The sequence below is a fragment of the Neopsephotus bourkii genome, unplaced genomic scaffold (genome assembly GCF_033783945.1).
Source record: "Neopsephotus bourkii isolate Nb327-2 ecotype Australia unplaced genomic scaffold, CSIRO-AGI_Nbou_v1 NB_272, whole genome shotgun sequence".
Classification (NCBI taxonomy): Eukaryota; Metazoa; Chordata; class Aves; order Psittaciformes; family Psittacidae; genus Neopsephotus; species Neopsephotus bourkii.
Genome location: NW_026900781.1, coordinates 5,158,346 through 5,185,940, shown reverse-complemented (window position 1 = coordinate 5,185,940; position 27,595 = coordinate 5,158,346). Strand labels below are relative to the sequence as shown.

At 39.3% G+C, this 27,595-nt stretch overlaps 1 protein-coding gene across 1 annotated transcript in view; it reads left to right on the top strand.

Moving 5' to 3' along the window:
* The first annotated feature begins 2,466 nt into the window (after window positions 1-2,466).
* RNF144B (ring finger protein 144B) overlaps window positions 2,467-27,595 on the top strand; it is a 91,488-nt gene continuing 66,359 nt past the window's right edge. Inside the window, exon 1 of the mRNA XM_061346409.1 lies at window positions 2,467-2,672. The gene's annotated coding sequence lies outside the window, so the exon portion shown is untranslated. The remainder of the gene's footprint in view (window positions 2,673-27,595) is intronic.

Below are 27,595 nucleotides of genomic sequence, written 5' to 3'. Positions count from 1 at the left end.
TACTCTTCAAACCAAAGAGCAGCTTAGTGTGCCTTCAGCAGGAGTCAGGAGTACTCAGAAAATAGGTTGGATAAGGAAGCAGCTGGAACTAGTCTCCTACAGCATCCAGAGGAGACCATGAAAATGATAAGAGGGTTGAAGCACCTCTCCTGTGGAGACAGACTGAGAGAGCTGGGCTTACTCAGCCTGGAGAAGAAAAGCTTAGAGAAGACCTTACAGCAGCATTCTCCAGCACTTAAAGGGAGCCTACAAGAAATCTGGAGAGGGACTTTTTACAAGGGCATGTTGTGATAGGACAAGGAGTAATGGCTTTAAACTGAAAGCGGGGAGATTGAGATTAAATATTAGGAAGTTCTTTCCTGTGAGGGTGGTGAGACACTGGTACGGGGTGCCCAGAGAAGCTGTGGCTGCCCCATCCCTGACAGTGTTCAAGGCCAGGTTGGACTGGACTTTGAGAAACCTGGTTTAGTGGAACGTGTTGCTGCCCATGTCAGAGGCTTTGGAACAAGATAACCTTTGAGGTGCCTTCCAACCCAAACCATTCTGTGATGCTGTGAATTAGCCAGTGCTGATGACTGTCTCAGAGCTACATTATACTACCACCAGTTTGTTGGCTAGTGTGAGCAGCTGTAAATAGGTGGCTCTTAGTATGGGGGAGAGAGAGGAAGTGAGTAAAATGTCACTCACACCAGTGTGAGTTGTTAATCTTAGGCATGTGTAAAGCACAGTCGTGTAGAATTGGTAATAAAACTAGAAAATATGTGTAATACAAATACTACAGAATAATAGAATCTGGAACAGGAAAGTACTTCAGAAATACTACAGTATATAGTGTACATATTGAAAGTCTGAGGACTGTAAATTAATCATGTCCCAATTTAGGCAACAGAGATACAGATATCATTTTCCAAAAGTTTTTACAGGTGGCGCAATCACAGATGGTTGTGGTCTTTAAAGGGAAAATGTAAATTATTTACCAACAATATAATTAGACAAGCCTGAAGTTAACACACAAGGAGGCAAAAATATCTCATCATTAAGCCATGGACTACACAAATGGCTCAAGAGAGATGCTTGAAGACAACAGACTACTTTGTATAAGATGAATAGGTTTGGATTAGTTCAGAATCTTGACAAAGCATCCAAAGGCTGTGCTTCAGGTTGTGATGAGAGGGGCAGGTTTACCCAATGGAAGTGATTTACCCAAGTAAACTACCTATGTTAATGTTGTATACATACCACATTAGAGCCACATCTTGAGGAGAAATAGAAGATAATGGCTTCATTGATCCTTTTTGTGAAGACATACCACTTCAGCAGCAGGCAGACCTTTAAGCATGGACTGAATCCAGTATTTTAGGAACTAATATATTCAGTGCAGGTATATAGCATTTTGTCTCAGGTTTCTTCTGGCAGAACTTCAACAGCTACGAAAAACAAGTTTTTCTGGATTCTATTTTTTGAAACCTTTTCTGCCCTTCATAGTATCTTTTTGATTTCTAAGTTTATGCAATAGTTTCAGTATGCAAGTTTTGTTGTTGCATCTCTTGGGCAAGATTGAAACAATATGAATAAAAAGACTTAGAAAAAAACTGCAAAGCTGGTATTTAGAAGGAGGGGGCAAATTTGCAAAACCTTTAGATAAATGTTAAAGGGGAATTGCTAATTCAATAAAAGAGATTGAAACTGGTTCATCTTCTCATTTTTACTGAGTAAGAATGCTTGTTGTCAATACACTGCTTTGGGATGCGTCACTGCATCAACTTTTATATTGCTACCTTTTCTCTGCCCAACCTGATGTAATTAATGGAATGATACAGTGTCAGCTGACAGTTGAAAGGCCTGGATAAGACAATTATATTGGTATAAAATGTTAGCGTTATCTAAGGTGTTCAGACAGCGTAGTGAAATGTACTAAACACAACTTTAAAACCTTGGTGCTGGAAGAAGGCTAAATTGGAAAGGGATAAGTGATTCCAAGAGGTTCTAGGAGTTAATGCATGAGCTGCTTACTATAGCCTGCTCTTCTTACTCCGTCACAGGGAGGCTGCTCTTCTACTGCTATAGTCCAGATGTTAAGGACACTCTCTCTAGCTGTCTCTAGTTTTGATTGCTAGCTCCATTGGCAAAAACCAGTTCCGTAAAACATAGTTATCCCAGAGATACCTTGGGTTCACTTTTTAGATACCAAAGGGTATGTTTCTTAGGTATTGTAACTCAGTAGAATTAAAAGCTGAATAATGGTTTGAAGGCTCTGTAAAGAGCTGCTGGTGTTTTTGAAGATAAATTTCAAGCTTGTGTTGTATGTTTTAGTGCACTGGGCAGTGTAATTTCAAACATGGTTACCAGCCTTTGTTGCTGAATATAAACAGTGCTTTTCAGTCAGTTCAGAGCAGCTTTATCAGCAAGCAATAGTTACTAGTTTTCAGGAAGCAATACTTACTAGTTTTCAGTGTAGAGTATAGAGCAGTTTCTGAGGAGCTTTCAAGAATGGAAGTGTGGGATTGACAGGGTATACGAAGTCTGCCAAGATTGTGTTTGTTTCCAAAGTGTCTGGTTACTGCAGTATCCTGCCGTCAACACAGAAACCAGGAGATCTGCTGTGAGCAACATTACAGAAGAGATCTCCTGAAGTTTGCAGAGAAAGTGCCCTGCATCAAAGTAAGTACTTGGTAGCTCTTGCTAGGAGTTACATCCATGGAGTAAAAATACCACAGCAACAAATTATGGGATGCTACTTTTAAACAATGCAGGTACTGATGCTTTGTGTTCTTGTCTGAATTATATAAATATATGTACACCCTTCAGCTTCTCTGTAACAGTCATGTGACTGCATATTTCCTGGAAATGCCAAAGTGGCTTGTCAATGGAATGCTGAGAAAAGTCCTTTGTAAATGCCAAGAACAGTCTTCATTAAAGTTAAAAGCATTATATGGCTTTTGAATCTAAAGGTTATAGAATTGCTACTGAAAGCAGGAATCTAAATATAAACAGATAATTGAGCAAAGTAAGATAATTTACAAGACAAACTTCTGACCACTATCTGAGCAATATATAGACAAGTTATGGTGGGAATAACAACATGATGAGCATCGCCAAGTGTTCACTGCAAATTTGTTCCAGGTATTTTACATTTGTTGACTGCTAAATCCTTTATAATTTTTTCACTGTGGGGTTGGTGAGACACTGGACCAGACTGAAAGAGAACTTGTGGCTGTCAGGGCTTTGAGCAAAGTTGTCTAGTGGAAGCTGTTCCTGCCCATGGCAGGGGAGTTGGAACTAGGTGATCTTTAAGGTCCCTTCCAACCCAAACCATTCTATGATGATTCTATGATAAGAATACTTGTTTTGCAGAGTGTTTCCTAAGGGTGTCCTGCTCACTTCTGACATCCTGCCTTCCCCCCCTTTCATTCCCCACCTGAATGTGTCAGGATTAGCAAGCTGTTATGTCATCCACAGGTCATCCATTTCTTACCCTTGAGAAGCTTAAAGAGTTGTCCTTGTAAATACAAATTCTCACAAACATGGAGTAGCTGCTGTGACTTGATCTAAGCAGTTTCACTATATTTTGTAAATCTGTGGGCCATGTTTCATGTTAAGTTTATGCAAAATGCAAAAAAAGTTGTAAAGTAATAAGAAACATCAGGCAATCAAAACCAAGTAACATTTTCTGTCTGTGTGTGAAGGACAAGGCCATACCCTGTCAGACTGAGCTTGGTATTGGGATTTCTGTCAACAGTCCAGTTACCAAGGCAATGGCTCTGTAAACTCTACCGTGTTGCTCTGCAGTACTGAGGTTAAGGGTGGCAGAAGGGCATTCGCCAGTGTCTCACACACTGCTCACTAGTCAATAAGTGCTGGCAGAACTGTTACGGTTTCTTAGCGAGGTTCCACAAGGACAGGCTCTGGCCCACAGTGAATACTTGCTCCGTTACTGGCCTCCTGCTACTTTGGAGAGAGTTTTGCAATGAATAGCATGCCAACATGCCAGTGAACTGTGTAGATGCTTTGCAACTCACACTTTGGAAAAAGAAACTCTGTCAATTCATTTGTGCTTTAAGGCTTGAGTCAGTAAATTTCTACTTGACAGTTCTATTATAGGTTTTGGTACAGTTGGCAATTTACAATTACACATTTTTAAACTCATCATAAATGGAAAACATTTCCAGGGGTATTACTACTTTGCACTAGGACAAGTTTGCATTTTACTCTTCATTAAAAGTTGGGCTACGGAGAGAAACTGGTGGTTTTCCACATGCATTGCCTGTCGTTAGTGCCAACCTCTGTTTCAAAAAACACCACACCAAAACCCCAGAAACGAGAGAAAGGAAAACTAGTAGCTTTCTAATAATTTAAGGTGATCTTGGTAATGATTAGTCGACATGACCTGACATAATTTGACATTTTCCAGAAGACAAGAGGCTTTTATTTTCATAGTGAGCTCCCCCCCCCCGCGCCTTGCCGCCCGGTAGCAGCGGCACTCGCCCGGCACCGAGCCCTTCCGCCGCCGCGCTGAGGAAAGGCAACATGAATTTGCCCTTTGTCCGAGGCGCCGCCAGCGCCGCCTGCAGTTTCCCTCCCGGGCGCGCCGCCGGCAGCGGCCTCAGCGGCCGGGGCACCCCCGCCCCCGGCTCAGCCCGGGGCCGCCGGTTACCTCCAGTTACCTCCGCCCGCAGCGGCGGGGAGGGTGTGCCGGGGGCATTGGCCCCAGCACCCCGCTCGTCGGCAGCCGCCTCCGCCAAAGGCAGATGCGTGAGGGAAGGAGGGGGGGGAGAGCGAGGGAAGGCGGACTGAGGTTCACGGCTGCTCCCCTGGCCGCCCGCCCGTCCGTCCGCCCGTCGCCGCTGTCCCACCCGCGCCGCCTCCGGAGGGAGCCGCCGCCAGCCTAGGGGCAAAGGTAGGGAACGGCGGGCGGGCGAGCGAGCGCTGAAACTCGGCGGGCGGCGGTAGGGCCGGTGGAGGCTATAGGCTGTCCCGCACTCGCTTCCCGAGCGGTCTCCGGTCGCCCCGGCAGCGGGAGGTGACGCTCTCCGTGCTGGAGACTGTGCGCGCCCAGAGCCGTCGCCTCCAGTTTGTTTCCCGGGCGGTCCGAGGTTGCCCCACGGCACCAACGGGCACCTGCAGCAGCGAGGGAGTGAGCCGAGTGTGCTTCTCTCATTGCCCGAAGCCAAGTAGGTTTCGGCACCCCTACTTTTCAGGTGCACAGGCGGTGATTGCCGGCTCTGGGCATGTGTGTTAATTGCTTTGCTCTCTGAAAAAGAGGTGAACTTTCCCCACCTTCGGGAATTGTGTGCTGTTCCTTTTGACTCTGGGAGTTTGTGAGTGTAGGCTTGCTCCTCCCTTTGCTCCAGAGCTAACAGTGGCAGTGGTATGCAGCGAGGGGTTTCATTTTACATACAAGTAATATTCTGAAGCCTCATAAAGGCTGGTATATATCCATTTAAGCATGTACTCTGCAGTTTTAACAGTGGTTTAAAGTATTTTTCCTATACCTTTTCTCTAGATAGGCTTTGTTACCTGTGAGGTGTAAGTGCAACCTTGCGAAAGCTTCTAAACCTTAGACTACTACTGTGAAGAAAGTCTTCTTGTTTTCAAAATTCAGCCCTTAGTATTTATTCTGAAATACATAAACTAGACACAGAAACAAATATTAAACAATCCGTAGTTGAAACAATTGCATATGTTATATAGAAAAAGAAATCCCAACTAAATTTGTTTAAAGGTTTATGCATCTGCTTGCTATATTCAAGCTACTTTAAAATTCTAGGGCCTGCCACCTGAATTCTGTATGAATCGTGTCTTATTTAAAAATGAATGGAATTTCACACTTAAAATATTCATGGCATATTAAAGCAATATCCATGGTCTGGCACAGACTAACAAAATCCAGAAAGTTCTGCATGAAAGAAAAGCATTTATCCTCATTTCACCTCTGTGTCCTGGTTTTCTAGGCATTTCTTCTCAGAAATTATGTAGTTACTCATTGTTTGACCCTTACAGGGCTTTAGGTTTAGTGAAGTGAGTTAATGCCAGGTGGCCAAGCTCTGCTCCCAATTACTTAAGACTTTACACCATGGTAACTCTCGGAGCTGTTACTCTAGGTTTACCTGACTGTAACTGGATACTAGCTTCTGTCATATTTTGTGACTTTTGTCAGCTCAAGACAGGCTTTTAATACAGGATTTGTATGTAAATTGGCTAATGCACAATTTAACTGATTCTCCTCTTCAATAGCGCTTGCAGAATTGGAAATACAAATGTAACACATGTTTTTAGTAGAGGCAAGAAACCACAATGCTGTTTTATGTGCCCAAAAGCTACAACCATTCAGTTCAACGACCTTTTTAGTGGAAATTCTGGTATGACAGAGCTAAAGCCTTAGGGAAACTATTTTGTGAACACACATAAATAGCTTTGCAAAGTCAAGATGAGAAGGACTTTTAAAGTTAAAAAAAGTATTAAAGAATTCCAGTAATGACATTCTGAAATAGAGACAAATATAGGAAGCTCCTATTTTCCTTTCTGGTGGCTGGACCTCAGAGGCTTCAGAGATTTCTGCATCTAGCTTCCTTAGTGTGAGAAGGGTTCCACCACAGTCTTGAACCCCAAGGAGAGTTACAGGAGGCCTGTGAAGAGCTGAAGGGGTTTGGCATGGAATAGAAGATTTACTGTTAAGTCAGGTTCTTGGTTTGGTCTTGCTGGATGTTAATGCATCTGTAGGGGGCACTTTGGTTAAGTTTTTTTGCACTGTATGAATCTAGAAGGACATATTTTAAATTCTCAAAGTCTGTAAAGGGAAAATGCCTCATCTTTTTTTTTTTTTTAATACAGAAGATTTTTATCTAAGTATGAGTAAGTAGAAATGGATGGAAAAAAATTTGCTTAAATATTGTCAATACTTTAAAGTAGAAACATATTTGATAATGCTTATTTGAAGAATCACCTTTGATAGCAGGATCCTTATTTTGGAAAAAATATAGCTAAAGGCCATTTTTGAATATGAGACTCAAAGAGCTGTCATATAAGGGGAAAAATTAAGATAAATATTCGGGAATCTCCTCTGAGCTGCATCCTAATCTAAATGTTATAAAAGTAAAAAGTCTGTAATTGTGGATTCTGTCTCTACATTTCTTCACCACATGCTTTTGCATTTATCATTTTTCATTTATCATTTTTCATGCCTATAAAACTAGGAAATGGATAAAAATTAGAAAAAACCTAGAAATGGAAAGCTATTTTCCATAAATTTAATTGATGTCTCTTATTTAAAGTTTGGAGTATGAGAGATTTGCACTGACATGAATGCATTAGATAATTCCAAGAGGTATCCATATGCAATAATGATTAAGAAAAACTATACAAGGAAGAGTACATTGAGACTGAGAGGACTGAATCACTCACCACTTCTTCCAGTGGATGTAGCTGGCTGAAGAATCCCATCATTTTGGAATGTGCCATTGTATAGTGCATTCAAATGATGTGGAAAGGTTTGAAAGCTGTGAAACTAATCATTCCTGACTAGCAGCTGTGGGTATGGTGATAAAAATTTCTTACTTACAAGAGGCTGAAATAAAGACTGCACCTTGGTAATTACCAGATAAAGCAATCCAGTTTGCAGGGATTGTAATAGGTAAATTCCTCATGTTAAAGCATCAGGTGGATGATTTTGCTTGCAACAAGCAGGAGTGTAATTCAAGGGCATTTATTACTTTAGAATGATATAAAGGAATGAAAATGCTGGCATAGGACTGATTATTGATGTTGCCATGCAAAAGGGAATGTGGCTGGATACTTACGGGGGAAGGTTACAGTCCGTTCTTGCAACTTGAGTTCTCCCTAATTTTACTTCTAGGGCTTCCTCCACATTCTTTATGGAGGAAGACACTGATTTTAAGGCACAGGCTGCTCCCCTTTTTTTTTTTTTTTTCAGTTCTCTCTGTGGAAGAGAAACTTGTAGTTGTAGATTTTATTGCTTTTTTAAACAGAAAGACTTTTTCATATTTCAGTCTCTTTCTGATGACCATAACAGAATAGATTCTGAAATCTTCCCAGTACAGAATAGTGTATTTATGTGTGTTGGTGGATTTTAGAAAACATTTACTCAGGTTGCGTGCTTTACCAAATATTAGCTTTATTTAAAAAAGTGGGAAGACTTTCTGAGTATGGAACTAGAAAATAAGTTTCTGGTCCAGTGTGTGCGAATCTAATAGTCACCTGCTGTGTCATCAAAGACAAGCTAGCGAAGGTTTCTGTACCTGGGTTTTGCAGATGTCAGACAGAGAAAATACAGGAATATTCTGAAGTTTGCTCAAAAAGATGAAACACTGTGTGGTGCCTAGTGAATGAAAGCTATGTAAGTTCTCACAATGTTTGGCATTGTATAGAGGCTTTATTTTAAAGTAATTCCTAATGTTGGGCTAAGCCTTCCTGGTCAAAATAACCAAACATGAGAGTATCCATGTACATGGAAATCAGTACCTTAGTTATCCTGTTTATTTTGCACAGTATCAAGACACTGTTTTACTTGATATAAGTCTAAAAATTAGATTGTTTTGTAAAACACTTTAGTCACAGCAATCCAAATACAAGTCAAAATTATTGCAAGGGTGTCACAGAAGGCAGAATTTGAGTACTCAACTGCCTGAGGATGAGCGATACCACTTCTAAAATGTGGACATTACACACAGACTTTCCAGGAATAGCATCATATCGCTATCCACATGCATCTGTAGGTAGATGGGTGAGCTTTTTCAGAAAATTCACAGGCTAGTTAGGTCATATTCATCCCCTGATTACATATATAACAGTGTAAATACTTGGTGATAGAAGAGCTCTGGTTCTTCTGTTGTAAATAAATAAATTTCTGTTACTGGAATTCTGGACATTACTAATCAATCTCTCTAAGTGAAACAACCTGTAAGATGCCAAATCTGGGCTAGCTGCTCAGGTGAAATCTGTTGTTGTTTTTTGACTTTTTCTTCCGCTCTCCATTTTATGACTGAGGAATAGCATAGCATGAATATCATTTAATAGCAGAAATGAAAATAGGCTACAAGTCTGCTGATTCCCATCCGTACTGCCTGCATAATTGAAAAAACTGGAAATTTACAACATCTTTCCTAAAAGTCAGTAGAAAAGAACAGCGTAAAATGATCAAATTGTACAGTCCCACAGGACCTTTAATTGCTAACAGGATAGCTTATCTTGAAATGGGTATGATATCCATTCTGTCTGCTTCAACGGTTTTGTTGTCTATGGAGCAGCAGCCTCACTGTGCTTTACAGCTTGACCTGTTAAGGTGAAACACCAGGTTGAGATCTGTGACAGAGAGCTATGGGACAGAAAACCAAACATACAGTGTACAAACATACATCTAGTATAAGCTCTCTCCCCAATTTCACTTTGAAGTACTCTGTGAACATGTATGTCCTTTATTGTGCATGTTTTGCTGGCATGAAAAATATGACAAAATTATTTGCTTCAATTTCTGAGAATAACTTTGTGACTTACATTGTTAGTGCTTTTTGGGATTTCAGCAAAGGCCAACCAAACAGCTGTTACTGTAGATAACCTGTTATCAGGGCAAAGGGGTGTTAGTGAGAGTAATATATCCAGAGGTCTGATGTCTCCCGTATCCTTGCTCCGCGCTTTTAGGTACATTGTAAGTCTATTTTAAGGAAGAAAACTGTTATTCTTCCAATGTATTGGTTAAGATCATGCTTGTTTTAGGCCTGTGTTGAATAAATGTCTCACTTAACTCTTATTAATGATCCAGTATACACAGAGAGGTGTATTACTCCCAGTAATTTAAAAGGATTGAAGAATTGGTAAAATAGATCTTGGGTTTGTTCATACGCTACAAAAGTTTCTGGGGTGCCTCAGATATTACTCTTTCCAGCTTTTATAAAAATAGTTTCACAAAGCACTTAAAACTTTTTTTCTGGTTACAGAACCTCTGTTGTTGCAAGCATTTGTTGTATTTCTTCAGTTTGCAAGAAGATGACACAGTATAGGAAATTTCAAGAGAAATATCCTAGCTTCTCTGAGCAATTATTGTATAAATAAACTGAATCTCTTTAATTTTGGCAAAAATGTGAAGTGTCAAACTTGGCAAAATCCTATGATTCTATGAAACTGCTGCTTTTTAGAATAGAACATGTATGGACAAAAGTGTCTCTGTGGAACAGAATACATGTTTTTTAAGCATTCATTCCTGATACTGCAGGTTAATAAATGAAAATTAGACAGAAATAGAGCTCACACAATATAATGCTGGTGCCTTGGATTCAGATGAGAGTTGTTTGGTTTTTTTTTAAATAAGTTATTATGGTCTTATTACAGTAGGTGGTAGCCTGTAGAAGCCTGCTAAATTAGAAGTTATGTAAGAATTTTCACCATCATCTTGTCTCTGAATGTTGTCTTTGCGTCACTGCAACTTAATGAAATATTCTTCTTTCCTGATCAGGTTTTAGTCCAGAAGTTGACTTGCTTGGGAAGCTCATGGGAAAATCCTCTTCCTGGTTTTGATTAAAAAAAATAACAACAAGCATACATATAAAAAATTATGTACTTTTCCCATTTGAAATGTAGCTGGGGACCAAGTCTGCTGTTATAGAAACACAGCTATACAATTTGAGCATTTCAGCTTGTCCATTTCTCACTGAGTGTTTAATTACTTTGGAAATAAAAGGTTGAACAAATATTTAAAAAATCTGGTGTCTGTTCCTAGTTACTTCTTGGTTGCTTTATGCTGTTTGTTTTTTGAAAGACTTGTACCCTGGTTGCTGCCATGTGGTGAGGCTCGTCCTGCTGTGCTTTTAAACTGCCATAGATCAACATGAATTAACATAATACACTTGCCACTGCCTTTCGTGGGATGAGGCTTCCCTGGATGCTTAGTTAGGCCTTAAGGGAAATACTTATACCCACTATGTAATGCAGCTTTTATTATTCATGAGAATTAGACTTTTGGGTGGTGGATTTGCAGCATTAATTACAAGATCCTTGATCACACTTGAGCTTTGTAACCTGAACACTCTGGTAAGCTGGAAGCAGTTGACTCTCACCTCTCAGAAATAGGTCCTGAAACCCTAATGCTATAAATACCTATGAGAGTGGTTACCTGATTTGCCTACTCAAATAAAGATGGCATATTCACATACCTAAAGGTTTCTACAGTTACATGCAGGGTTATAGACTTTATGTGACATAGCTGGTATCTCTGTGAGAAGTTGTAAGCTTTATAGAAAATTGTAAGATGTAATGTTATTAGATATGCTTGTTCTATAAAACTTCCTATTTTGGCCTTGAAAAGTAAGCATTAAAAATTTACTTAATTTGATTTAACTACTCAAAGTCCTTCCACTGTTGTAAGGGAATTTTGAATGAAGCTACTCTTCTGAGAAGAGTCTTTTTTGCCTACAGTTAACTTGCCACCTCATGCATCCCACTATTGAAGCCAGCTGCAAGGAGTATGCAGGCTGAGTGATACAGTTGCAGAATTTCTGTGTGTCACTGCTGACATGTAAATGTCAATTCAGTTTGTAACTTTAAGCCTTTGTCTAATCTGCTCTGGGCTTTGCCGATACTAAAAGTAAAGCAGGATCTAGCATTAACTACAGAAGTTAAGACCTATTAAAACAAATGCCATGGTGCTCATCAGAGTAGGAATTTAGTTAGGTCATGGCTATTTCTTCTTTAAAATGGATAGGTATGTCATTTTCTTATTTTCTGTGCTTAAGAGGTGACTTGCCAAGGAAGAATGTGGCCTGCAGTATGCATCAGAATGATCATTATTACAGAGGGAGGTATAATACATGTTTCTTTCACAGAAATCTGAGTGCTGTTAGATTATATCGGTTTTTGTATGGGTAACTGCCTACGCAGTTATCCTTTAGAAAATACATTCACCTCGAGTTTTGACCAAAGAGTTTTGCTTGTCTCTTCAGAGTAGTTTCTAGTTTTAAACTCTCTTAAAAAAAAAAAAAAAGAAAAAAAGGAAAAAAGATATGTGACCTTACTTGGCACAGAAGGTCACATATCTTGGCTTTCCGTCTGGTTAAGTAATTCAGTTTAAAAGTGAGCTAAGCAACATAGCCGTTTTTGTGATTTTTGTGAGTGCCTTACAAAAATACTTGCTTGAAATGCTTTCACTTAACACTTCTTCACAGCTACCTTCCTGCCCAATGCTAAACACAGCCCTCTGTCTTGACTGCGTTTTGTGCTTCAGAAAATATGAATAGATGTCTCTGGGCTTGCATACATAGGAACATTCAGTAAAAAATATTCCACATTAACTGCATGGGCACTCTGGAATATTAATTTGAGCTAACTTCCAAAGTGTATTAATTAGATCACATTCAAATCTGTTATGGATACGTTTATTTGGAAGTGATGTTTGTTTGTTTAGCTGACTTCTGAAGTAAATTAAACAAAAGCATTTCATAGTCACTTTTAAACTCTATTTATGGTTAACTAATATGTTTTAAAAGCTTATTCAGATTAATCTTCCTGAAGGTTCTGGCTAATATAGCCTGCTAAGTTTTGTTAAGGGTGATTGATGAGGTTACATTGCCTAGTTCTCTGTTCTGCTCCTCTTAGGCTTCTGGACAAAGAGTAGCAGAACAGCATGTAGACTTGCTGTGCAGCCAGTTTGGTTCACAAATGGCACTTGATGCAAACTTATGTTCAGAGAAGGCAAGCACAGTGGATGGTAAACTGGGGAGTCATAAAGCACAGACAGATTGCTTACTGTGCTGCAGCAATGGCCATCTTTGGCGGAAGGTGAGGCAGGCAGCAAAAAGTGGTGATGTCTTCAGTGATCCCTAACATCTTCAATTGCAGGATTTCCTGGAAATCTGCAAAACATGAAGGCATTAAGTTAAACTGTTTGTATGTATATATATATATACACACATACATGTATATATAGTTTCTGTTTTCCTGACACTGAAGTGTGTCTTCAAAGAGAAGTTGCCATGGAATAAGGCAGGATGTGCACAACATCTTTTGCTCCACACTGGCTCCTGTTTTGGCTATTATTGAATATTCTTTTTCAATGTGAAGTAGTTCATTATCCTGGAGTGTTCAACTCATTGCACATGGAAGGTGTTATTGAGCATTTGAATTTACTCTGTAAATTCATACCCTCAAATAATACAGAGTAGCTCCTTTGTGTAGATAAGCTGTAAGAGTCCTTTTACTGTCACACAAGGCCATGTATCCTTGAATATTTTTCCACACTCTTCCAGCAGCACAAAAGTATGCTTCTCATGTTGTGGCCATCCCTGATGCCAGAGATACTCATGCGGTGAGGCCATCCTGCAGAAATTGTGTGCAAGAGGAAACTTTGAATGCAGTTAGTGGTGGGATAAGGTGCTCTTCCTTTTCTGGAATTATGATTAGATTTGGTACAGATTGATTTGGATGAGCATATGGAATCTTTCTCGTTTATGTGGTTCTAGCTAGGAACACTGACTCCTTTTCAAACATTGTGTGTAGTAATGCATGTTAAACTCCTTTATAACATTTAAGTAGTTACACATCACTTTTTCTCTTGTGATTTAGTCCCAACAATCTGGAATTTGCCTGGTAGTAACCAGCAAAAAGCCCCAGAATATGCCCCTTAGACAAAATACTGCCTTTTGACTGATGAAACAGATCACATTCTTTGGCCTGGGCTCTGCTCCTGACCTCAGAAAAACAGTCCTGAAAATGAATTAAATCAGGTTTTTTAGGAGTGCTACTATGTGTTGGTTTTTCCTTTCTTCTGAGGATACCTAGGTTTGTGCCTGGGATTCTTCTGTCAAGGCTAGTATAAGAATTGCTCATAGACTTGTAATCATTTACATTTTGTCTCTTTTTCATTTCATAGTATATTATGACTTTAAAAGCTTTTTTTTTTTAATGTATGTTTTTTTCCCTACTTCCGCTCTCTACCTTTGCAGAGCTGAGAACTGGCCCATTTTGCCCTTCTGTGTTGCATTAGATTTTGGCAACTGTTGTGTAATATGTAAGCCTGTATATATTTGTTTATGACAATTTGCATTTTCACATACATTTGAAAGAGTCCAAGATATTTTAAAACGCACGTATATAAGTTGTTTTTAAAATTATGTATTGCCACGATGGAGAATGCTCTAAGTGCCAGAAAATAAAACTGCACTTGTCTGGTCCATGAAGAGCTGCAGCTGAACAGGGTTACTGGACTAGGAGCGCAGCCGCTGGTTAGAGGTGGGCACTCCATATGCCCCTGAAGGTCTAAGATTTTGGCTGCCAGTTTTCTGGTGGTTTACTCTAAAGTGCTGAATTTTAATGTCTCTTATAACACTCTAATTCTGTATCATCCTGCCAGTTTCCCGTGTGAGGTCTGTGAAGGACTAGTGGCTCCACAACTGGAAGTGAACATTGTATGCTGGGGCTACAAGCTGGTTTTGCCAGGGAGGATGGCAGTAGCGTATGCTGCTCTTGTGCAGCAGGTCCCTGCTTTGGTCTTGGTCTGAGTTGCACAGAATTTGAAGTAGCTTCAGTTTCAACTGGGAGTTCAGTTCATACCTGCTGTTATAAAAAAAATTGACTTTATGTGAAACAGTCATAAAATTTTTATTGTCTGACTTTTATTTCACCTGAAATGGGTTGAAAGAATCTTGGGTAAGTATTTAAATCTGCTCCTCTTTTGGCACGTAAGGTTTAGGGATATTTTAAGAGATCAGTGTAAAATCTTATGAGATCCGTAAACCTTTTTGATTGGAGAATGAAAATGTGTTGATTTCTGACATCTCTCTTGAGAAGTTGAAAAGAAAAATTGATTATTAATCAAAGATTGATGTATGGAAGAGAAAGTATGAAGTTATATCTTGCAAATGGTTCCTGTTCAGTGTACTTTTGAAAGACAAAGGCAGAAGTAACTTTTGTAGCTACAGAATTACAGTTCTCTTTAAAGCATATGTAAAAGATGCATATTTGTGGTTTTCAGTTTTCGAATGGAGAAAACATGCTTGCTTGAGTTGACTTCTGCAGAGCCACCTCTCAACAGGCATCTGTAGTACATGTCTTTTCCTTTCTTTGACTTTTTTTTTTTTTTTTTTAGGAGGAGAGGCAAGCCTATTGAATAAATTTGGTTTATAATATTGTGTCTGTCTTAGGGGACAGAATAGTTGATAGTTTTGGTCTATGTCAGGGTGAAAGTGAAACTTCGTGTCTGTGACAATTGACTTGATAGCAGCTGTCAAACATGATTTCAAGTCATGGGAAGTATTTGGAAATGTTCCTGTCAAATAATGGCATGCTCAGTTCATTCCTGACCTTGGAAATCATTGCTTGTTTTAACAGATATTCCTCTGGCATCTATAGTCTCTGTGAAGTAGGACCAGTAGGGTTCTTGAAAATTAATCTGTATTATCGTTAATATAATAAAACAACCCAATCCCCTGTGTCAGGGCATCATAGTTAATTTGTTCTAGTGTCAGTCTGCTTTCGTTCATGCTGCTTTTTCATTTTCTAATAGAGGTTACATGAAGAGGGAGATCATAACTGAACAGTGAGAATGTAACTCTACGTTACATGGAAAAATGTAATAATAGTAAAGTAGCAGTGAATTTCCTTTGGGAAAACAAGGTTTTCTTCCTTGGTACTATTGTTCCTCATAAAATCATATGTGCTTTGGCCTTGTGGTTAATGACCTCAGCAGAGTAATTTTGTAGACTTAAAATTACTGTAGGATTTTATGTATTTTCCTTTTGCTTATTATTCCTTGACAATTTTATTGATATTGATGGAAAACAAATTTCATTTACATTTAGATAAGCAACTTGTGCTAATGCTAGGAAGTTATAAACAATTCTAAAGCTTTTATACCAATGATCTATAACTGAGGTCAGCAAACTGACGTTTTCATTCCATACTTAGAATAATTCACACAAAAAATAGTCTTTCCAATCCCCAAAGTAAGAATCCTGTTAAGTAAACCTGTGAAAGTTAAGACTGTGTCACATAGTCAATGTTCTTCCTAATGGAAAGGTGAGCAGGTAGTTACTGAATGGCATTTTATATGCCTAACCTGCTTAGTAGAGCTCAGACAAAAGCTGATGTTATGCCTCATAATCCCATTATTTTAGTAGTGTTTCTGATTGTACATAATATATCATTAGGCTATAGCAAATATAAAGGGACACTGGAATGACAGTCTTGCACACCTTGAGGATAAATATTAGTCTCGAAGGAGGGGATTTCTTTGCTATCAAACTTTATTCTCAGAACCTTTGCACAGGCTTTCTAGAAATCAGGTTACAGAAGTTAATACTATTTGTTCAAGTATTTAATATATTTGCTTTTATTTCACTGAAGGGTTTCATGTCTTGTTCTTTTTCAATTGCAACCATGCAGTGGAAATAAAAAATTACTATGAATTATGAAAGAATCAGAAATAAAATGTCAAAATACTTTGGTATTTATTGCAGTATCTCCCAAAAGAAAAAGCTTTGCTATAGTTGAAGAGTTGCCTCTTGCTGAGAGCAAGAATCCTACAGGAAAAAATGGTTGAGAATCCTGGTTAAATTCACCTGTAAGAGCTGCATCAAAGCTAATTGAACTGATGTGGAAGTACCAGTGTAACCACTTGGTCCATACAAGTTATGCATTTATAGTTTAAAGAACATTACAAGTTTTGTCTTTGCTGTCACATTATCCTCTAGGCTACACACCATATTCCTCGCATAGGTATTAGAGGTACCATGTCCTAGACAATTTTGAATGCATAGCAGAGTCTAGGAGAATTGTACGAGCTGAAGTAAACTCATCATCTACTGAGAAAGTTTTGTCTCCAGTAGTAGCAGTGTTATATCCAACTCTGCCAAGGCCAAAGTCTTCTCTGCTTCTGTAAACACTAGATAGATTTTCAGATAACTTATATGTGTGTGTAGTTTGTTCAGGTTTTTTCCTTGGTTTGGGGGTTTATTTAAGGGGGGACAATATTGGGGTTTTTTTTTGGGTTTTTTTTTTTTTTTGTTTGTTTGTTTGTTTTGAAAGGTGCCTGAAGAGCCTGGGTATGGAGTTTCACATGATGCTGCTTGGACAATGTAAAGAATAACTCTCTGACGTGTTTGTAAGTACATGAGTAATTTCTTAAATGCTAAATGCAGAGAATATGCTCTTCTTTCTTGCGTGGATCATGACTGCAGATGACAAAATACTTTCTAAGGCATAACCAATGGTAGCTTGCTGACATTATGATGAGGAAAGGAAGTTAGTTACAATTTTATACTAACTTAATTCTGATTACAGGTACTTGGATAAAAAACAGTTTCCCCTTAAAAAAAAGGCACCGCTAATTCTGCGATACCTGGCAACCACCATTTACTGGGAAATCTGTAGTGCTTGTTAGTGGTGTGGGCTGGAAGATTGAATAGCAAGTGTACTGATAAACATTTTATACCTTGAACTCAAGGTGTTGGAGATTACAGAGTAGATCAAATTAGACTGCTTTATCTGTGGAAAACTGTACTCACGCTGCATTGTCTAATTCTTGGGAACCCATTCAAAGGAAGGATTGTTAATCCATGCAAAGGTAATGAGGAGACATTGTTTTACTTTGAATCATGGAGACTATGTATAGTTGTGGACTGATTCATGTTCACATAGGCACCTTTCTTTAGCTTAGACAGGGCCTGGATGCAGTCTTCCATCACAAGATGCAAGGCCGTTCCAGAGAGGAAAGTAAATGTAGAGTTTAAGGGGCAGGAATTGTTCAGAAGGCTAAAAGCTTCAGGTCAAGATTTTCTGAAGACTTGGTTCATTCATAGGTGTCCATTTAAGTAAGGTGTTTCCCTGGACCCAGCAGTTCATCGAAAACAACTGTGAGGATTGAATGCTTCTGAAAAACTTTTATTAGTGGATAGGGAACTTGAAGGCATGTAACTCATGGTAGCGCTGTGGCAAATTGTGGTTTGTAGTTTATTTCCACAGGCAGTTTTGTTGACCCAGATTAGGGGATTAGGGAGTGAGGCATGTTAATGAGTAAGAAATCTTTAGCTAATGTTGCCTTTTCCCTACATCATGGTGTAAAGATTTTTTTTGCAGTTCATTGCTTAAATTGGAACAAGGTGGTCCATCAAGAACTGAACAGAACCTCTTTTCTCTCTGTAGTAAAATACCTCTTTGGAGATTATTGCAGTTTGCTTTATTAGTCACTGACTTTCAGTAGTGGTGACTCACTGAGAGAGATAGTTCATTTTGACGACTGAAGGTTCTTTTTCTGTATAAAAATGAATATATATCAATGAATATTATTGTTTGTCTGAAATGTTTAAACCCACAAGTCCTTTAAAATTGTACAGAGAGTATTATAGAAATATTCTCCTGATAAACAATTTCAACTATGGAATTTAAGTTATTATCTTCATGCAGATGTATCACCCAGTGCCTAAGTAGCTAGGGGTGTTTGGCAGAGCTACTAGGTAGAGATTTGCAAGGAAGTTTTAGTCATCTTAAATAATTTATTATGCCTGCGGTAAGTGAACACTAGAGGGCTCTTTAGACTAATGCAAAATAATACAATGTCATGTTAATAACTGAGGATGAGTCTGAGGCATTTCGTTATCTTGAGTTAAATAATCAAAGCCATACTTTTTATTAGAATCGTGTAACACACTCCTTTTAAAGAAGCAATGAATCAGTATCTTTGAAAGAAGTATAACCTTTTGTTATGTAGCAAGTATTTGAGTTTTTGAGAAGTGGGGCCTTTAAACCTAGCTGGCTTAAATTTTTTATATATTTTTCTGATTAGCAGGTAAGATTTATTTTTTTTTCATGTTCCCATTCCAAGTGGTTTATTTTAAGGTAATGGTTTATATTTCTTTCTGCTTGTATGTCCACCTTTAGATTTCTTTCCTTACTTGGTAGTTAATTTATAGTAGCATTGTACCATGCTGCATACATGATTCTTGTATGCGGAGGTGAATGTAAAATGTCACTTTACTTGTTTGAAAGTGTTTCTCAATCACTTCATACCTACTTTTAAAGAAAGGGTCAAACATTTATTTTGTGGATGTCAAGAATGATTCTTAGCTGGTGTGAATTTCTAGTGCAGCTTAGAAAGGCTTTGTCATCTTACACGGGCTGAAATTCAGACCCTATGTGTGTTTATACCAGTGTTAACTGATACCATTGGCAGGAGGTGGTGGGGGAAGAAGGGAGCTGCAAAACCTGCTCTATATTGATGGGAAAAACTGTAAAATAGGACCACTCTATAAGCTGTAGGGGAACAGTGATCTCATTGTCTCGGTTTACATGGTTTTTGTAATCAGATATATTTTTTTCATGCATCCTCTTGATTTTTCTTTGCAAGGTTGTTCTTGTGCATAATTTGTTCTGGCGTTTTCAATGACACTGTGGTGTTGTAGAAGATAATTGATATTAGAGAAAGGAAGAGACATTTCAAATTGAATTAGTTATTATGGTACCCAATTTACATCACTCTAGGCAGCATAATTTTATATTGTCAGAGGGAAACCTGAAATTATGCACCAAAATTAATACTACTGTGCTTTGAAATGTAAAGCTTTTGCATACACACAAATGTAGACACTCATTTCAGGAAGAGTTTGTGGAGAATAATGTGTAGGTTGCTTGTTTAGAAAAATGAAGGGCACTTTTTTTCCCTACAGCAAGTCAATCATTGAAGAAGCAAATGAGACTTGAAAGAGAGATTGAGAGGTAGTTGTTTCATGGGACCAGTGTCCTAGAAACCAGTGGAGATTCTTCAGTGTTAAATAATATTGGCAGCAGCAGAGTAACTTTACTTGAGGGACTTTCTTTGGCTGTCAAACACTCCCCATTTTCTTGGATTTTCCTGGCCTGCTGTACTGTTTCCAGTCACAGGTACATGCAGCTTATTTTTAGCCCATGGTGTGGTTGTTCTGGAGAAAACATTCAGCCTCCAAGTGGAATTTTTTGAAGGAGGCTTGTAGTGGAAGTAATGGTGTAGTGGTCGCAAGAGTAGGAACTCTATTTCAGCTGTTTCAAGACTGGGAGGAGACATTTCCATTTGACTTTTTCTTTCAGATTCCTGAGACTTCATGACTCAAAATATACATTATCCAAAAGAAGGATATGGATTTACAAGGAAGAATTAAACTGGTCAGGGAAGATCCTGGCTGATGGTGAGTGAAGTGTTAACCAACCAGAACAGCCTGCAAAGAGAGCAGGGAAAGAACACTGGTGGTCCATTTTTTAACTCTTTGTCCTCCAAGTCCCATCAAGATCACATTAGTGTTCTTCCATGCCAGAAGCTCCCGAGTGAAGTGGGAGAAAAGGAATGTATGGAGAAATGTATGTAAGGGTGATGGGAGGGGAATTAGTGTGCTTTGCCTGCCAGGGAGAGAGATGAGGAAAGAGTCTACAGTGTTGAAAAGCAGTAGGCAGAGGGGTCTGCTGTACAAGGTCAGACTGGGAGGAGGAGGCTGGGAGGTTTAGAGGGGAAGGAGAAAGCCTACTACAGGCCCAAAGCATGCCTGACTGCTCCTAAACCTTCTCCAGACCTCTTTCAGGTCCTCACCCTTACTCCCCGACAGTCCAATAACTTCACCATTTACCATAACCACCCTCTTAGCACCTCTACCACACCTATACCCCTGCTCTGCTGCTGTTCCCAAGTTCATATTGCTGGCTCAGGGATGAGGACAAAATTACTTAGTTTCTTCTCGTACTTGGGGCAGTTAACAGTAGTTTTGCCTGTCTTGCTGAGAAGCTTTGAAGGGATTCCATGGAGGACAGCGTAGCTCTCCCTGAACACTGCTGATGTTGTACCTGACAATTAGCAGAATCAAAGTAATTTCAATTTTCTTTGAGGATGAATGCATTGCATGTGTATGTGTGGTTTAGTTTTCTGCGCACATACAAATTAGAGCTATGGACATTGGACTTCGTTAAAATGTCTTCTGGACACTATATGGCCAAAGATGCTACTCAGCTATTCAGCCTAGGACACATCCAGCTGCTATATTTTTACTTTTCCTCACTGATGAAGCACGATGCATGTGGTGACTTAGATTAGAAAATGACAGGCTTGGATGTCTCAGCTGCTGCTTCTAGCTATCATAGAACCAAAATAGCATGGGCTGCAGCACAGTTCATAAAGCTTACAAAACACACTTGGCTAGTGAAAATGCCAGTCAGGTAGCAAGTATTTTGGCAAAGAGAAGGTTCCTTTGATAAAATCAGAAGGTTATCCCCTGAATACAGTCTAGGATTTAAGGAGAACCTGTGCTGGCACTAAGCTGAACAGATTGAATGCCCAGTGAAAAGAACATAATACATCTCAAAATTATTTCAGTCACCTGTGTCATGGTTAGTTTTATCTGACTAGGCTTTGTTTGAGTACACAGTATTGGCATTTTGGAAAGCTTGAGCTCATTTGTTAACTCTACTCAGTTCTTGCTAGTGTGAATAAATAGATACAGTTCCTACTTGAAATAACGTATTTTTATATTTTTAGCTTTGGCAGTTCTAGGTTTCAGAGCAAGATTCAGATAATTGCCAAGAATTGCAGCATTTCAGGAGGAAGCTAAATTGTGCCAAGCACAGTCAGGAAAGATGAATGTATTTCACATTATTAGAAGATAAAGGCTTATGTTTGGAAAAGTCACATAATTCTAAAAGGCTTAACTTGTCTGAGGAAAAATAATGAACTAGTACCATTAGTTATTAAAATTGATACAGGACTCTTTCAAGGAGAGTATATTTGTTCTGCATTACATAAATTCTGAAACAAAAGTTGGTTGTAGACAAGGAACATTTGACAACATTTCTGTTAAAAACGTTTTTTAAATAATTAGATGTATCATTTTGACATTTGGTAAATAAATAAAAAATTTACACCAAGCTTTATCATCAACAACAAGCCAGAGATTAAAAGCACATTCAGAGCTCTTTCTGATGAAAGAAATTCAACTGGGGGCCTTAACAAATGTGGGAAATCCTCTTTCATATGTAGTATTATTTGCCTCAATGCCTCTTGTAATTTAAAACCAATTATATTAATACTGACCCTCAAAGGCATGGCTTTTTCTAGAGGAATAGGTAATGTGCTCCTGGATTGTAGAGAGGGGATGAAAGAAGAGGAAGAGAAGAAAGCGCTGTATAGGCAGCATGTTCATATTAGGCGTTGACTTCTACCAGTAGAAACTGGTAGTACCAGTCCAAAACCAATTCCTGTTTCTTTGTATACTGGTAAGGGTGGAAATACTGCAGAGGCCTGATGCTCTATGGTTTTGATTAAGTTAATGAAATCTGCAGGTTCTCTACTAAGCAACAGTAAATAGTGCCAATCCCTTTTCTTAGCAATGCAGCTTACTGACAATCTAAGAAAATGGGTGTTGGCCACTATAATCACAGCTAAATACGTTCTATGATAGATACATAGATATGTTTCTCTCTATCCATTATCTAAAGTTGGTGTCTCCCAGATTTCATCCAAGTAGTTCAGCTGGAAGTGGAAAATTTTATGTGGGTGGTGGTAAAAACTAACCTTTAGTCAATAAAAAGCATACAGCCATGCTGTCTAAACCCATCATAGCCACAACTGGGTCCCCATTTTTCCACTCTTGCCTTTGATTTCATTTTCAAAGGACAGCCTGTGCAAAAGAGTCCCAAAGACAGGCTGGATGGAGCTGTAAACTCACCCCCAAGTTTCCATATTGGTTTTGCCGAGTCCATACTTTTTCAGATTGCATGTTTCCACCACAGAGGAAATTTTGCTTTAGGCTCAATGACACAGTTTAAAAATACAACTGCAAAAGCTATTTGACTGCTATTGAGATCCCTCTCATAACACAACAGCCAAATCCATGTTAAATATCTTGCTGATATCACTGTGATTTCTCACAGGTAGAGGAAACTGAAAAACTTGCCATAAGCCCATCTTTTTTGTTTTGTAGGAATTGTATAGTACATACCGCTCTGTCATAGCAAAGCCTTTCTGTAGGTGGAAGATGAGACTGAGGACCTCAGTCTTGAAGCAGCAGTACTAATATTTTTAGGTGGTTTCTTAAAGGCTTTCCTAAAATGTGTATAACACAGCAACTGGCTATTTTTTCTCTTTTGAGTTAACTTTGTAAATAAGCTTACAGAAGTGGAAGTTGCGCAATGAAAAATAATTGTACCAGGACATTTTTGAAAGGTGAATTTTCTGATACCTCAGGCATGCTGATGTGTTTCCTGAAAAGGAGTGCCAAGCACCATCCCAGTAGCCTTTGGAAGAGACTTGATTCTTAGCTTCTGAAGAGAACACAGTGTATGCAATGACCCTATTTGTTTGTCCATCTTCTCTCCAAGGGGACTCACTGCCCAACTTCCAGTGGTTTTTGCCAGACTGGAAGAGACAGAGCTTAGGTCTAATTCATTCTGTTCAACTGCTGCTGGTCACTGTTGTAGTACTATGCAGGAGCTGGATGGAAGAGGGAGGGCGAGGGTGGTAACTGTAGGAAGGGAGAAGATGTAGAGAAGAGGTGATGGAGGGAGGACACTGAGAAGGAGAGCTGTGTGTGTGATGGAGAAGCTCAGGTATTGTGTGAGTAATGACTGCTGTGAGGGAGCTTAGGGAATACAGATGTGTTACACTGGAAGGCTCAGGGACTGTATTATACTGTAGGTGCTAAATGTAGGACATAATTCCATAGGAAACTAGGCTTCATTTGTCCTGCTGCTCCCAGGGTGACTTACAGAATGCTAGGCATGCTTTGATGTATGGCTGTATGCTAACTAAACTTTCAGTGAATGGTTCGATGACCGAGTACTTTCTTTTGTTCCAAAGATACATTTTCATTTCCACAGAAAATGGAATTATTGAGGGCCTGCTGTGGATAGAAAGCCTATAATTTATCGGGGAGCTGCACCAGTAGGCATATCAAATCTGCCTAATCCATTGGCATTAGCATTGAACAGACAAAATGCTGAAAGCATACCTAAACCCACTGGTGATATAAGAGTGCCTACAGCTAAATAGATTTTTTGTTTCTTGAGATTTATAGCTCACATATGTTTACTATACAACAAACTAAATTCTACTGAATAATATTACTGTAAGTTAGTTAAAGCTTTCTGTTGACAGTATAAGTCATGAGGGCAAAGCTAGATTCCCATTTACATGTCTGTAGAATATTGACAGAAAAATATAGCTTTCTGTGTTCATATTTTTTCACAGTAGCATGAAAGAAAGCACAGGTAGTAGTTTTACTGAAAGGGAACTTTAAAATCATGACTGGTATGTACTTGCATCAGAGAGAGGATTTAAAAATCAAGCCTGGTGTACACATGGGAAGAGCCACCATTTCAGAGGGGATAGAGAGAATCATCTTTGGTCCTCGTCTGCAACTTTTCTGGTTCCTGCTGAATGAATTCAAAAGGTTACTCTTCTCTAACATTTGTAAATGTATGTGTTTAACAACATTATGCAGCACACTGTAATATAAGGGAAGACAGGAAGCAAAATAAAAGGAAGGCAGAAGGAGTGAATGCAGTTTAGTAAGCAAGCTACAATCAGTCTGGCAAAAAAAACCCCAAAACAACCCCAAAAGGTAAACTCTAGTTTGGTGCACTGTTTTTGCTCTAGATCTCAAAGGTATTTATCCCACAAGTGAGCAGTTGGGAACACCAGTAACTTCTTTCTCCAGCAGTGTCTATTTGATTCAGTTAATGAAGATCCTTATGAACTTGTTTGGTGGAGTCTGAAGAGATAATGTGTTAAACCCTGTGATAGCTGGGTAATAATAATAATTGCACATCTTTTCGGACATTATGCCTCTTTTATATGGCAGTGTGTTTTTCTTCAATCTCTTGCTGCCAGACACTATCCAGTTATCACAACAGCTCTTAATTTGCACTCTCATCAGTGTTTTTTGTTTTTTTATTGTGGTAGTTTTGACTAGGTAGTCTCTCTTCTATTTTACTGACTTTTCTCTTTTGATGTTAGAGGAAATATCAAATATGAACAGTGTTTTAAAGTATTTATTTTGTTCTTGAAGAGCCACTGAATAACTGGTCAGACGTGGTTTTTAGGTGACCTTAGCATGTTCATTTAGTTCAGTAGCTTTTTGAAAGAGATGAGGTACAGGAGCAGAGGGCTCTTCATCACTTTTTTTGTCCGCTTGGAAAGCCTATTGGAAATTCCCACACATTGTTAGTGTGCATTACTGATTTTGCCTTTACAGAAGTTGAAAAGCTGATTAGCAACCATCAGATTAGTGTTGTGCACGATACTAAGACAAAAAAAAAACGTAATTGTATGGTCACAGTACATAGCATATGTACTTGACTAAAGGTTGTCTAACACTCCGAATGTTGATAGCATACTGTGTGAGCCTTTTAACTTTCAGGCTAGATCCCACTCTCAGCTGTTGCTATTTTTACGGACGTTTGATCCAATGTGGGGCAGTTTTCCTGTGAAGTAGTCTACAAATGTTGCATGTCCCTGAAAAGGTTGAAGATCTGCAGAGAACGCAAATGGACTGAACCAGTGTTCTTGTAGATGGTGTCAGTGTGGGGGGAAAGGGCTGAAAAAAAGAAGTAAGAGGAGAGCTTGTTTGGTTTGGGCAAGCTGGGAAATAGATAAATTGTTCTCACTTTGAAAGAGGAGATGGAAACGAAGGAGGAGGTCTGGAGCCTGTGACACTTCTCAAAGGCAAAAAGCTTTCCCAGAGTCTAAAAACATGGCAAGGTAAAGCTCAAGAGGAGATCTGAGCTTCAGGGGAGTGGATAGCCCTTCTCCACATGTTAGGTTTCAGCTGCTCTGCCAGGTAGTGCTCTGCCGCTTGGCTCAAGGCAGGCTTGATAAAGGTAACATTCATGACAATTAAATGGACTTCAAAAAGGAGACGTGTCTAGCCAAAGACAGGTTGTTCATCCCTTGCAGATTGTGTTAGCAGGGTTTGGGACTTTGTATTGAAGGAAAGGTGCAGCTATGTGTGACTCTTGCAAGGGGGCTGAGTTGGGATCAGCAGCCTCTCTTTCTTGCCACTGCCAACCCCAGTGGCAGACAGATAGACAAAAGCTTTCTAGAGCCTGGTCTCTGCATCCTTCTGTGTCTGTGTTTCAGGAAGCTTGTCCACATGGAGCTGTTCTTCCAGAATGGTCTGTGGAGCACTGCCACATTTCATAGCATTTAAACACTCTGCTTTGTTTCTAGCTCCTAACCAAAAGCTAATCCCTCCTAGAATAGTTTCTTCATACCATTTTTCAGGACAATCAAACTGAAGCTCCAATTACAAATGCCAGGGAAAGCCCCTCTCAGTTGCCGGTGTCAGCAAAATGCCTTATTAAGGTGGCTCATGCTGTGGAGGAAGGGTACAAGGCAGAGTACAAACCCTGCCAGAAGCATCTCTGCAGTGAGGTGTTGTCAATATTTGTGTCACGAAAAAGCCATTGGAGCACCCTACTGATTACTAAAACAGGTTCTTCATGGACCTGTCTGAAATAGTGAGGATTTGAGGGGGAGAGGGCAAGTGGGGAAGGGGTTGGTGGCTGAACTGAGAAAAGGTGAAAAGGAGGGATGAGAGGAATATCCCTATAATTACGTTTCAGTTACTGCCATGCAGGAGCCATCAGCTTTGTAATAAAATAAGGTGACTGAAAAACACTTGAGTTCAACTGATGTTGCAGTGTTCCATGTGGCTTTTGGGTCCGGAAAAGCATTCTGCTCAATTCATAAAATGTGCTTGAAAAGCTTTGTTGTTTTTTTTTTGTTTTTTTTTTTTTTTTAAGTGATGAAATGGACAATTCTGGAAATAGTGAAAGGAAATGTGTGGTTTGGTTGTTAGTGTTTCTCAGGCATTAGGTATTACCATCGGCCATCCTGTGGTGGTGACTGTGGCTCTTCAGCTGTGGCTGTTCCATTTCCTACACTGGCCTGTAGCTCATGCCGAGTGCCCTGTCTCCCAGAGGCTGCCAGCAGGGAGGATTGCTGCTTCTCCTCTCTACTTTTCAGGTTCTCCACAGCGCATTACTGCTCCCTTGTCTTCTGTCAATGATGTCGGTCTTGCTCATGTTGTTAATGATCCTTTATGTGCCCCCACCAAAAAAAAAAAGCACCTTGCCTTATTATTCATAAGGGAAACATCTTCTCTTCCTTCAGCTTCTTCACTTCCTCTGTGACTTACACCTGTGGCTAGCCAACAGTGATGACTAGTTAATATTGGTCAAAAATTGCAGTTATTTATTTTCTTGATGAGGAAGAAAGGAGACTGAAGAAGAAATGTCAAATTTTCTGAATAATTTGGTTGTATACAAAGGTAGCTTCTTCCAGTCACACTTTTCCTGCCTTTTCTTCTTTTGTTGTTTCAATAACTGTTCCTTGTTCCCTCTGCAGCTGAGGCTATGAATTCTTTTTGACAGTGTAGCTTTCTGTGGTTTTTGGGTGATGCCCTGCAGGAGGACTACAATCTGAAGTAGGATGCAGAAAATCTGTAGATAAAATGTAATCGATACCTGGCTAGTTAATTAATTTAGCTCATAGTCCCACAAAATACAGCCTCTTACGATTACTTTCATTCTAATACTAGAAATGTTAGCAGTTAGGAATTATAAAGTGGGTATTTCCTAAAGGAGT